We start from the raw sequence: 12,627 nt of genomic DNA, 5'->3' as shown, positions 1-12,627 counted from the left end.
TGTTGTCGATGGCATTAAGGATAAAAAATGACTACTATAAAGAATCAGCAATAGATTACAATATCTCAGGTGAAAACTGACTGAGAACAGGTCAAAAATTTGAATTTTAAGAAGGAAGGGGTCTGATGGTGGGTTAGGAATGTAAAGGTTAGAAACACATTCCTATGTAAATGAAGAGTTAAGAAAAGTCCAAGTATTTGCTAAAAGACATAGAGAAGACAGAAGTCGACATCTTAGGAGGGGTGTGAATTTGTTCGACTATTCTATCTGACTTGTGTAGATGGAAAGGCACTGAATATGGAACTATGAGAAGATTCTGGATCAACAAAATGAGTGATACATCTCAGGGCAAGCAACTTTGGCAGAGCACGCATGGCTCAAAATTCAAATTCAGTGCCATTGAGTCTGTTTTGATTGATAGTGACTCTATGGGACAGAGAAGAATGCCCTGGTGGGCTTCCTAGACCGTCATTTTTATAGGCATAGGAAGTCTCATCTCTCTCCCATAAGCAGCTGCTACTTTCAAACGACTGGCCTTTCCGTTAGCAACCCAATCGTTACTCCTCCACATCACTGCCTCCAAGGCACTACAGAAAAGACCAGGCAGGGTTCCTAGTTCAGCAACAAGAGGCCACAGAACAAAAGAGGATTCCATTTAAGGTACATACTATAACTCTTGTTTATACTCTTTAATACACTCTTTGATAAGTGAATGACTTCGCATTTTAAGAAACAAGTAGCTGTTTGAGGCATCAAAAAAAAAAAAATCCTGACCTAAATATATATATATGACTGTTCTATTTATTAAAAACCTGTCATTGGGAAGTGAATTAACGTTTGTGAGCCTTAATTTTCTCATCTCTATAATGGGGATAAGATTGGTAGCATAATTTCACAGGTTAAAAATAATAACATCAAAAATCAAGGATGAGTTAGCATTAATTAGCATAAAAACCAGTTGTTGAGAGCATCAATTAGTAGTCATGAATGCTTTATTATTGTTGTCTTAAGAGCCCTGTTAACAAGAACTGTGGTTAGCACCATCAGATGCAGGAGCACAAGGGAAGTCTTGTACTGGTGTAACTCCAGCATTTTCTTTAGGTCTGGGGGCTTGGAGCCGTGCTGTTCTCACAAGCTTTTTCTTTCACAGACTTCAAGTATGACTTCTACTAGCTAATACCTTCCTCACCTCAATTTGAGAGTCCAGGTTGTTGTTGTTGTTGTTGTTGTTGTTGTTGTTGGGTGCACTTCAAGTCAGTTCCAACTCACCACCCAGTCCTGCACCATCTTCACAATCGCTCTTCTGTTTGAGCACATTGTTGCAGCCACCCTGTCAATCCACCTCTTTGAGGGCCTTCCTCATTTTTTGCTGCCCTTCCATCGTACCCGCACGATGTCCTTTGCCAGGAACTGATCTCTCCTGATAACATGCCCTAAGTACATGATTCAAAGCCTCACCATCCTGGCCTAGAAGGAGCATTCTGGCTGTACTGCATCCACAACAGTGCTGTATTTTCTTGGGGAAGTACATGGTACTTTCACTATTCTTTGCTGAGATCATAATTCAAATTCATCCATTTTCATTGGTCTTCCTTCTTCACTGTCCACCTTCACATACATTAAGAGACAAGTGGGGGGAAAAAGCATGGTGTGGGTCTGGCACACTTTAGTCCTCAAAGTAACATCCTTGCTTTTCACATTTTAATGAAGTTTTGTGCAGTAGATTTACCCAATTCAATGTGTCATGAATTTTTTTTTTCTTTACATCAAGTTGAGTTGTAATTCATACTGAAGGGAACAACCCTTGATCTTCATCAGCAAGTGCTTCAAGTCCTCTGCACTTTCAGCAGACAAAATTTTGCCATCTGCATATTAAAGGTTGTTAATAAGCCTTCCAGCAATCCTGATGCTACAGTATCCTTCATATAGCCAGATTTCCTGATCATTTGCTCATCATACAAATTGAAGATGTATGGTAAGAAGATCAGACATACGATCAAGACTCATTGACAATCACTGTAGAACGCAAAAGTTGCAAACAAAGAGGAAGGAGCAGTAGTTGGAGAATATGACTTTGGGGATAGAAACAAAACTGGCTATCACATGAGAGAATGTTGCAAGACTAATAACTTCTCCATCACAAACATCTTTTTTCAACAACAAAAAAGGCAACTATACACATGACTTCTCCAGATGGAATAGACAGAAATCAAATTGAGTACATATGTGAGGAGATGATAGAAGTTCAATATCACCATCTAAAATGAGACCGGGATTGACTGTGGAAAAGACTATCAGTTGGTTCTATGAAAGTTCAGGTAAAAGCTGAAGAAAATGAAAACAAATCCACGAGACCCAAAATGGGTCTATCTTATTTGAATTTTGAGAACATCTCCAGGACAAATTTGACATGAAACCTGCTGAGCTTATGATGTAACACTAAGAGCATCATATACAAAGAAAGCAAACGATCAACAAAAGACAGGAAAGAAAGAAAAAATCAAAATGGGTATCAGAAGAGACTCTGAAAGTTTCCCTTGATTTAGATCGAAGCCAAGTGAAAGAAGCAATGAAGTCAAAGAGCTGAACAGAACATTGTAAGGGCAGTGAGAAATGAGAAAGTAAAACATTATACTGACACATGTAAATACCTAGAGTTAGAAACCCCCAAAGGAAGAACACGCTCAGCCTATTTTAAGCTGAAAGAAATAAAGAATAAAACTTCAAGCTTCAACTTGTAACATTGAAAAATCCCATGAAGGGATTCTTGAATGATACCAAAAGCACCAAAAAGAAGGTGAAAAGAATACAACACAGTGTGGGGGGAGGTCAGATGCTTACAGACATCCTACCTGAAGACAGTCAGTCACCAGGGAGTAGGCCCTGCTCCCTGCTGCTGGGGACAATGGATTACGTCTTCCTAAGGCCTGGGACCATTAGCTTGTGTGACCATTAGCTTGGTTCCTGTAGGTGGGGTTTATACCCTACTGCTAATGGTTCCTATGGAGATCCAGAGAACAGATCAAACCCTCTCAGTGAATCTAGGTTCCGTCCATCTTGTCACATGTATACCCCCAATCCCTCCTCTTCCTATTGCATGCATGTCCCTAGACCACCCCCTCTCATTGCTGTATAACCTATAGTGCAACTCTTTCCTGTGATGTATGTCTTTACCTGTAATTAGTGGGCTTGCACGCCCCCAAGGTATATAGGCCTGGGTTAGCAATAGAGATCCCTCCCTTTCTCTGGTCTCTCCCCGCCTCTCTCCTCGGCTCTCTCCTCAGCTCCCTTTCCTCCCCTGTTTCCCTTTCCCCTTGCCCTCCTTCCTTTGCCCCTCTCTCCATGTGGACCATCAAGCGGGGCTGAGGTGAGCATGCTACCATGAAATGTGTCTGATTACATTATTGCAATATCTTTTTTATCTCTCATGCTCTCGATGACACTTTAATATAATACTTCTATATCTCAACAGGACAATTGTGCTTACTAACCCAAGACTAGCAGTGGGGGTGCTGGCCCCCCAACCTAAAACCACAACACCATAACTCTACAAAGAAGAACTATTTAACATTCAATTATCAAGAAGTTGATAAAGCACTGGAAGCACTTATACGTCTATGTCAAGAAATTTGGAAGACAACTACTTGGTTTACTAACCAGAGGAGATCCATATTTCGACCCATTCCAAGAAAGGTAACTCAACAGAATGCTCAAAATATAGAATAGTGTCATTGATAGCACGTGCAAGTAAAATTTTGCTGAAGGTCATCCAACAATTGCAGCAGTACATTGCCAGTGAGCATCCAGAGGTTCAGACCAGATTCAGGAGAGGATACAGAACAAGAGATATTATTGCTGATGTCAAAAATCAGCAATCCTGGCTGAAAGCAGAGGATACCAGAATGATGTTTACTTGTGTTTTATCGACTATGCAAAGGCATTCAACTGTGTGGATCATAAGAAACGATGGACAGCTTTGAGAAGAATGGGAATTCCAGGACACTTAATTGTGCTCATGGGGAACATGTACCTAGATCGGGAAGCATTTATTTGAACAGAACAAGGAAATACTGCATCGTTTAAAGTCGGGAAAGGTGTGTGTCTAACTTGTGTCCTCTCACCATCCTTATAAGAGTACACGATTGTTTCCAATCAACCAGAACCTGCCTGACACCCTTATAAGTATTCCTCCGGGAGGGACAGCTGAAATGCCTCCTCAATCACAAGGTTCTCTCGTTGGTGAGACGGCAGGCCGACGACTGCAAGTGCACCCACGGCCCTCCACACAACAGAGCAGAGGACGTCATGTCAGCAACACTGGATGCCTGCGATAGCTAGAGCTCAGAGGAAACCTTTAAGACAGCCTTAAGGAGGAAAGATCAGTCTCAGTTTCCTTCATAAGAACCTTATTCCCCCCTCACACTCAAGCATGAGGCTGGACTCGTGTTCTTTAAACAATGACTTCTGCCAACTGCAGAAGGCAAAAGGTTTCAAAGAATGCCAAGCTTCAGATCTAGATGATCAAAAACGAACTGATAATCAGAACATGCCTAATCAATTTGGTATTCTTTTTCTCCCTCTCTCTCGGAAGTATAGATGAAGATGGCAGCAAGAAGCATGTAAGACATTTTAGGAGGCAGTATTGGCTATCAAAGAAATGAAAGGAAAAAAAAAGCTGGTTCCAAACTGTACAACATCACATTTTCTCCAAACCACCATGAAATAAAGCCCTGCCAATTATTCTATCTGAGAACAGAGATTTTTTTTTTCAAGTTCAAATATGCAGCTCTTCATAAGAGTGTCTAGGTTAGGGTCAATAGCTTCCTAATGGGCTCCAATAAAAACCACATAAGCAGCACCTCCATGTCTGTGACTTAAAACATCATGGGATGCTACCACAAAAGTGACTTTGCCATTTATACTTGACCACTGTACTAAAGAGGGCAGAGAATTAAGGGAACTGGGTGTGCAAACATCCACCTCTGATGCCCACACCCTTTGTAGCCCCAAGGGGTCTGCAGAAGGACATGACCTTTCCAAAAATGAGTGCAGGATGACACATGTTCCTTGAAAACAACTGTGCCATCTCCCAGAGGGGTTTGTTCTCCGTGTTCTTATTCTTATTTTATATGGTGTGTCCAGGAACTGGGAGTGAGGTGCACACTTTTAGAAATCAACAGATGCAGCTACAAGCAGATCCATGACCTATGGCCGTTCCAGCACAGCGAGCTTGTCAATGAAGGCAGAGAAGTCATAAACACAGAGAAAGGGGCATTAAAAATAAGTAGTTTTCCAAGGTCTTTCAGAAACCTGCACAGAAAGAGATGATGTTAGATGTTGTGACTCCCTATAAAAGCAGCTACTTTTGAAATTCCAGCATAAAGCTAGGGCACAGTCTTTAAAATTGCTTTCAGATATCATGGTATATGTTTTTTTCCAAGCTGGACCACAGAGTCCGACTTCCCTAAGTAGGCTGACCATTTTCCAAATGGTTAAATGAAAATCCTTCCCATTCTGGATTTGGGGTGTACGTGGGCAGACTCTGAAAGGGTCTCAGAGAAATGCCTTGGCCTGTGTTATTCAGAGTCACCCCAGCCATCATCACAGACCCCCCCCATTGTGCAGACAGAAAGAGCTATATTAAATCAGCACCCAGAACTACGATGCCTTTCCCGATAGTAGACACAGGCCACTACTAATCAGAATACTGGACCTAAAGGATAGAGACTGCAAACCGAAATGTCAATCATGCCACATATGAAATCAGATCTTCAATTTTACCATTTGCAAAATTGTGTTTAACCTAATTCCTTAATGGAGATGTTGGGAAGACTTGGCATTCAGGCATTCTCAGACATTTATCTACTGGCATATGATTTTTTCTTTCTAACATAAAAAAGCCAGAACCCAACTAGATCTGTAGCCTCAACACAATCTCAATCAAATTTCCAACAAATTATTTGGTGGAAATGTACCAACTGATGCTAAAGTTCACAGGAAGGCACCAACAATAGAAAAGAGAATCAGAAATCCGCCCACAACTCCAGTCAGTTCATCTGTGACAGCAGCAAAGACAATTCAATGGAGAAGGGACAGTCTTTTCAACAAATGATGCTGGACCAGCTGGACATCCAGTGTGCAAAAAAAGGAAAAGAGAATATAGACATAAACATTATATCTTTTACAAAAATTTAACTCAAACTATATCATAAACTTAACTGTGAGATGCAAAACGATACAATTTCTAGAGAAAAAGCACAAGAAAATCTACATGGTCTTGAAACAGCACTGGCTATTGAGATAAGGAATTAAAAACATAATACATGAAAGAAGAAATTGATTTTGGATGGTAGTAAAATTACAAACTTCTGCTCTTCTAAATGACAGTTTAGAGAAAGAAAAAAAAACAATCAACAGGCTGGGAGAAAATATTTGCAAAATACGTATCTAATATTAAACAACACAATTAGATACCACTACAAAGGTACTAAAATAGCTGGATATAAAACATTTGGCCGCACCAAATGCTGGCAAGGATGTTGAACAACAGAAATTTTCACTCATGACAGGTGTGAATGAAAAATGCAACAACCCCACAGAGTCACAGTCAGGAAATTTCTTTCAAAGTTTACCATCCAACCCAACAATATTTTCTCAAGCTATTTACTCAAGTGGGAAACATTATGTCCACACAAAACCTGACCATGCATATTTATAGCAAGCTCATTTAGATTGCCAAAACTTGGAACTAAAGAAGATGTCCTTCCACAGATCAACAGAGTAGTACCATCACACACTGAAGTGTTCTCCAGGGTGGAAGATAAATGAGCTAACGCTAACACAAGAAGATAGCATGAAAAAACTACATACGTATGATTCCAACTAGGAAAAAGCAGAACTACAGAGATAGGAAGGAGAACAACTGATGCCAGGAGTTAAGGGTGGAGGAGAATAAGGGGAGCACAGGGCATGTGAAGGGCAGTATGTATTTAGCAATAAGTAATAAATAAATAATGCAATAGAGATGGACACACATTATACAGTTCTCAAAACCCCTAGGACTGTACAACACAAAGAGCAAACTCTAATGGAAAGTATGGACCGACAAGTCCATCAGACTCATAGCAACCCCATGTACAAGAGCACGGAACAATTCCAAGGCCTGTCCCATCCGCACAATTGTGATGTTTGAGCCCATTGTTGCAGCCACTGTGTCCATCCATCTTGTTGACAGCCTTCCTCTTTTTCACTGCCCAGCTAACTTTACCAAGCAAGATGTCCTTTTCCAAGAACTGGTCTCTCCTAGGCAAAGACAGGTTTTCTACTCCAGTAAAGAGCTATAGTCTCAGAAACTCACAGGGGCGGTACTACTCTGTACAAGTCAGCAAGTCAGCGTCAGCTCAAAGACAGCATGGGAGAAGTATGTGAGAGGAAGTCTGTCATCCTAAGGAACATGCTGGCTGTACTATGGTCCTTGGCTAATAATAATGCATCGGTCTTGGTTCATGCTTATAACAAAAGTACCACTCTACAGCAAGATGTTAATGATAGGAGACACCAAGGGAGGAAAGGACATGGCAACTCCTGTACTTTCTGTGCATTTTTTCTGCAAATTTAAAATTGCTCTAAAAAAACTAAGTGCACTAGAGAATTCACACAGATCTTTAAATCTTTACTCAATTTACAGTTAAAAAAATGTTTTAAACAAGTAGATACGTAACATTTTACTTGGTGGAGGATCAATTGATGCCCAAAAGTTTTTCAGCGAACTATTGCTAAAAATATTAAGCTACTATTTTAAGAAGAGAGTAGACATTCCTTTTGAATACATCAATAGTCCTATACTGAAATTATGGGGTGGATTTCCTATTGGCTCTCTTTGTGGTGAAGAACCTTGAAACTACTGTGAATGGCTAGAAGGACTAACAAATCTGTCTTGAAAGAAGTACTAAGATGCTAAGACTTAGTCTCACATACTTTGGATGTGCTGTCAAGAGACCAGCCCATAAAAAAGGATATTGTATAGGACCAGTGGTGTGAGTGGCAAAACAGGGAGGGTAAAGGGAGAATGGGTAGGGAAGAGGGAACCGATTACATGGAACTGTGTGTGACCTCCTCCCTGGGGGACAGACAACCAAAAAGTGGATGAAGGGAGACGTCGGACAGGGCAAGATATGACAAAATACCCATTTATAAACTATCAAGGGCTCATGCGGGAGGGGGGAGCGGGGAGGGAGGGGAAAAATGAGGACCTAATGTCGGGGGTTTAAATGGAGAGAAAATGTTTTGAAAAATAATGTACAAATGCGCTTTACACAATTGATGTGTGTATGGATTGGGATAACAGTTGTATGAGCCCCTAATAAAATGTTAAAAAAAAAAGGATATTCTGCTTGGTCAATGGAAGGTCAACAGAAAAGAGGAAGGCACACCTCAAAATGGATCGGCACAGTAGACTCAATATAGGGGTGATTGTAAGGATGGCACATCCCGCACCAAGTCTTAGGCTGTGTACACTGGGACACTATGAGTCAGAACCAATGCCACACCACCGAACAACAGTTCGTGTTGATCACACCAAACTATGGATCACCCTGCAAAGAACAGGAATTCCAGAACACTCCGTGGTGCTCATATGGAACATGTACATAGACCAAGAGGCCATGATTCAAAGAGAAAAAAATAATAATGATGATGCAGGGTTTAAAATCAGCAAAAACATGCCGCCAGGTTAAATCTTTCACCACACTTATTCAATCTGTATACCAAGCAAATAATCTGAGAAAATGGACTATGTGATGAGCATGGCATCAGAGTCGGAGGAAGATATTAATGACCTGTGATATGCAGGCGTCACAATGCTGCTTATTGAAACCCAGGAGGACTTGACGCACTTACTGATGAAGATCAAAGACGACAACCCAATGTAAAGAAGGCAAAAATTCTCACAACTGAACTTGTAGACAAAATCATGATAAATAGAAAAAAGATGGATGTTATGAAGGATTTCATTTTACATAGATCCACAATCAACTCTCAAGGAAGCATCAGGCAAGAAATCAGACAGCTTATTGCATTGAGCACACCTCTGCGCAAGATCTACTTTAGGGTTCAAGAGCAAAGGTGTCACTTTGAGAAAATGCACCTGGCCCAAACCATGGAATGTCAATCACCTAATATGCATGTGAAAACTGAACAACGAATAAGGAAGACCGAAGAAGAATGCATACAGTGAACTATAGTGTTGGTGAAGAATATTGGCAGTACCATGAACTGCCAAAGAACAAATACATCTGTCTTAAAATGGTGAGACTTCCTCTCACATACTTTGGACATGCTATCAGGAGAGGCTAGTCCACAGAAAAGAACGTCATCCTTTTGAAAATGAAGGGTGAGTGAAAAACAGAAAGGCAACAACAATGGGTTCAACTGTAGGAATAATTATGAACACAGTGTGGGCCTGGCAGTGTTTCTTTCTGCTAGACCTAGGGTCACTATGAGTTGGACCAGATGCAACAACCCCTAACAACAACTGCTTTGGTACTCGGTGCCACTGAATCGTAGCCAGACACTAATGCTTCCATAGGACAGTGTGTAACTCCCACAAAGACTTTCCAAAACCGCCATCTTAAAGGAAGCAAATTATCAGTTCTCTCTCCCATGTACCTCGCGTGGGTTTAAATGAAGGAACATATAGTGAGCAGTCTAGTGCTTAACAACAGCATTTCCAGGGGCTTGAGGGGGCGGGGGGAAACAACAGGCCTAAAAAAGGCAATATAATTATTTCAAGTCATGAAAATAAAGTGAAGTAGCTGACCACCCTAGAAGGAGATTTTTGGAAAGGGAAAATTCAAGTTGCTGGCGATATGTTCTAAAGAAAAAAGGAAAACTCAAATTTCGCTAAAAAGTTTCTGAGAAATTCAGACACTAAGGATGTGGATTTGATGCTTTAAAATCAGTCAAACATGTGCTTACTCAAGCTATATTAACAGCATTAGCAAAAAAGCAAGGCTCCAGGAATTGATGGAATATCAACTGAAATGTTTCAACAAGTTTATGAAGCACTGGAAGCAATCACTCAGGAAATTTGGAGGACAGCAATGTGGTCACCTGACTGGAAGAGATCCAAATTTGTACCTATTCCAAAAAAGGGTGACGCAACAGAATCCACAAATTATAGAACAATAACATTAATATCTGATGCAAGTAAAATTTTGCTGAAGATCATCTAACAATGGTTGCAACAGGACATAGACAGGGACCTGTCAAAGGTTCAAGCAGGATCGGAAGAGGACACAGAATCTGGGGTATCATTGCTGATGTCAACGGATCTTGGCTCAAAGTAGATAATACCAGAAAATGTTTCACTTGTGTTTTATTGACTATGCCAAGGCATTCAAGTAAGTGGATCCTAAACAAACTATGGTTACCTTGAGAAAAATTCCAAAACCCATCATTGTACTCATGCAGAACTTGTACATGGATCAGGAGGCAGCTATATGAGCAGAAGAAGGGAATATTGCTTGGCTTAAAATTATTGTTTAAAGTCAGGGTTGTATCCTCTCACTGTACTTATTCAATCTGTATGTTGAGCCAAATCATCAGAGAAGCTGGATGATATGAAAAAGAATGTGGCATCGGGATTGAAAGGTGTATGAAGAACCTGCGATATGCAGATGACACAACTTTGCTTGCTAAAGAGTTAAAAGGACTTGAAGCACTTGCTGATGATGGTCAAGGCTTTCAGCCTTCAATATTTCAGACTTTACAAGTCAATGTCAAGAAGACCAAAATCCTCACCCCTGGACCACAAGGTAATAGTAACATCATGATAAATGGAGAAAAGGTTGAAGTTGTCAAGGATCCTCTATTTCACTGCATCAATTCCTCAGCACAATCAATGCTCATGGAAACAGCAGTCAAGAGATCAAAAGACTAATTGTATCAGATAAATCTATTTCACAAGACCTCTTTAGAGTATTGAAAAGCAAGGATGTTGCTTTAAGGACTAAAGTGTGCCTGACCCAAATCCTGGTATTTTTAATTGTCTCATATGCATGTGAAAGTTGGACATGGAATAAGAAAGACCAAAGAAGAAGGGATGCATTTGAACTGTGGTGCTGGAGAAGAAGATTGTACGTACCATGGACTGCTCAAAGGGCAAATCAATCTGTCTTGGAAGTATGGCCAGAGTGCTCCTTAGAAGCAAAAATGATGAGACTTTGTCTTATGTACTTTGGACATATTGTCAGGACAGACCAGTACTTGAAGAAGAACCATCATGTTTGGTAAAGTAGAGGGGCAGAAAGAAAGAGAAAGGCCCTTAAGGAGATGGCCTTAGCAAAGGAACAATTATGTGGATGGCACAAACCAGGCAGTGTTTCTTTCTGTTGTGCTAAGGTCACTATGGGTCAGAACTGGCTTATAGCACCTAATAATAACAACAACCTGATGAGCAATAATTACAGAAGTTGACTTATATGAAGAATGTGGCATCAGGATCGGAGGAAGGCTTATTTACAACCTTCCATATGCAGATGACACAACCTTGCTCGCCGAAAGTGAGGAGGACTGAAAGCACTTGCGAATGAAGATCAAGGATGGCAGTCTTCAGTGGAGATTACAACTCAGTGGAACAAAGACCATAATCCTCACAAACAGACCAATCGCTGGCATCGTGATACATGAAGGAAAGATTGACGTTTTCAAGGATTTTGTCTTGATCGAATTCACAATCAGTGCTCATGGAAGCACCAGTCAAGAGATCAAATGACACATTGCATTGAGAAATTCTGTTACCCAAGACCTCTTTAAAGTGTTGAAGAGCAAGGATGCTACTTTGAGGACTAAGGTGCGCCTGACACAAACCCTGGGATTTGAAAATGACTGACTTGCAGGTGAGAGTTGGACATTGTCTAAGGAAGGATGAAGAATGAATGCAGCGAAAAAGAGGACTGGTCTCCACGAGATGGACTGAAACCGCGCCTGCAACAAAGGGCTCAAGCGCCGGACTGTTGTGAGGCGGGCATGTTTCACTGTGCTGTGTAGGACGTCGCTGGGGGTCAGCATCCACTCATGACAACTAACCAACAACAAGGACTTGGCCTGAATGGTTTACAAGGACTTGACCCGAATGGTTTAAATCGGGCAATGCTTTGTTAATTCTGTTTAAATGCCAGGGTGAATAGCCTAAGTAAAATAAAATATTTTTAAATTACTTAATACATTTGGGGCTCATTCCTAATTCTTCAAGGATTTTTTTTTTAATGAAGGGATTTAGGCATGAGGTTCTACTATGAGTTACCAGTGGATACTCGGACCTGGTATAAAAGGCTCAGAAATCGCGGACACCCTTTCTCGTTTCTTAGACAGTTGTTCATTCATAATAAATTGCCTGTGAGTCAGACACCAACCCAAACTTTGGCTATGAATTTAATCAGAGATACCTCTTTAGCCTTGATTTTAAAATTAATTATAGGCAAAACCTAAAGGCAAATTATCAAGTCCACTTCAGTATAGCACCAATGAAACATACAACATTCCTCTAGTTCTTTAATGCTCCCTTACCCCACTATCATGACCCCAATTCTACCTTACAAATCCGACAAGGCCAGAGCATGTACACTG

At 40.7% G+C, this 12,627-nt stretch overlaps 1 protein-coding gene across 1 annotated transcript in view; it reads right to left on the bottom strand.

Moving 5' to 3' along the window:
* The window catches only part of KCNH5 (potassium voltage-gated channel subfamily H member 5), a 356,634-nt gene that overhangs the window by 309,433 nt on the left and 34,574 nt on the right, over positions 1-12,627 (bottom strand). The window lies entirely within an intron of this gene.

The sequence above is a fragment of the Echinops telfairi genome, unplaced genomic scaffold, assembly GCF_000313985.2.
Source record: "Echinops telfairi isolate 266 unplaced genomic scaffold, ASM31398v2 ScPeMD7_18;HRSCAF=68, whole genome shotgun sequence".
NCBI classification, from domain to species: Eukaryota; Metazoa; Chordata; class Mammalia; order Afrosoricida; family Tenrecidae; genus Echinops; species Echinops telfairi.
The sequence above is the reverse complement of the archived record's forward strand: the minus strand, read 5'-3'. Positions and strand labels throughout refer to the sequence as shown.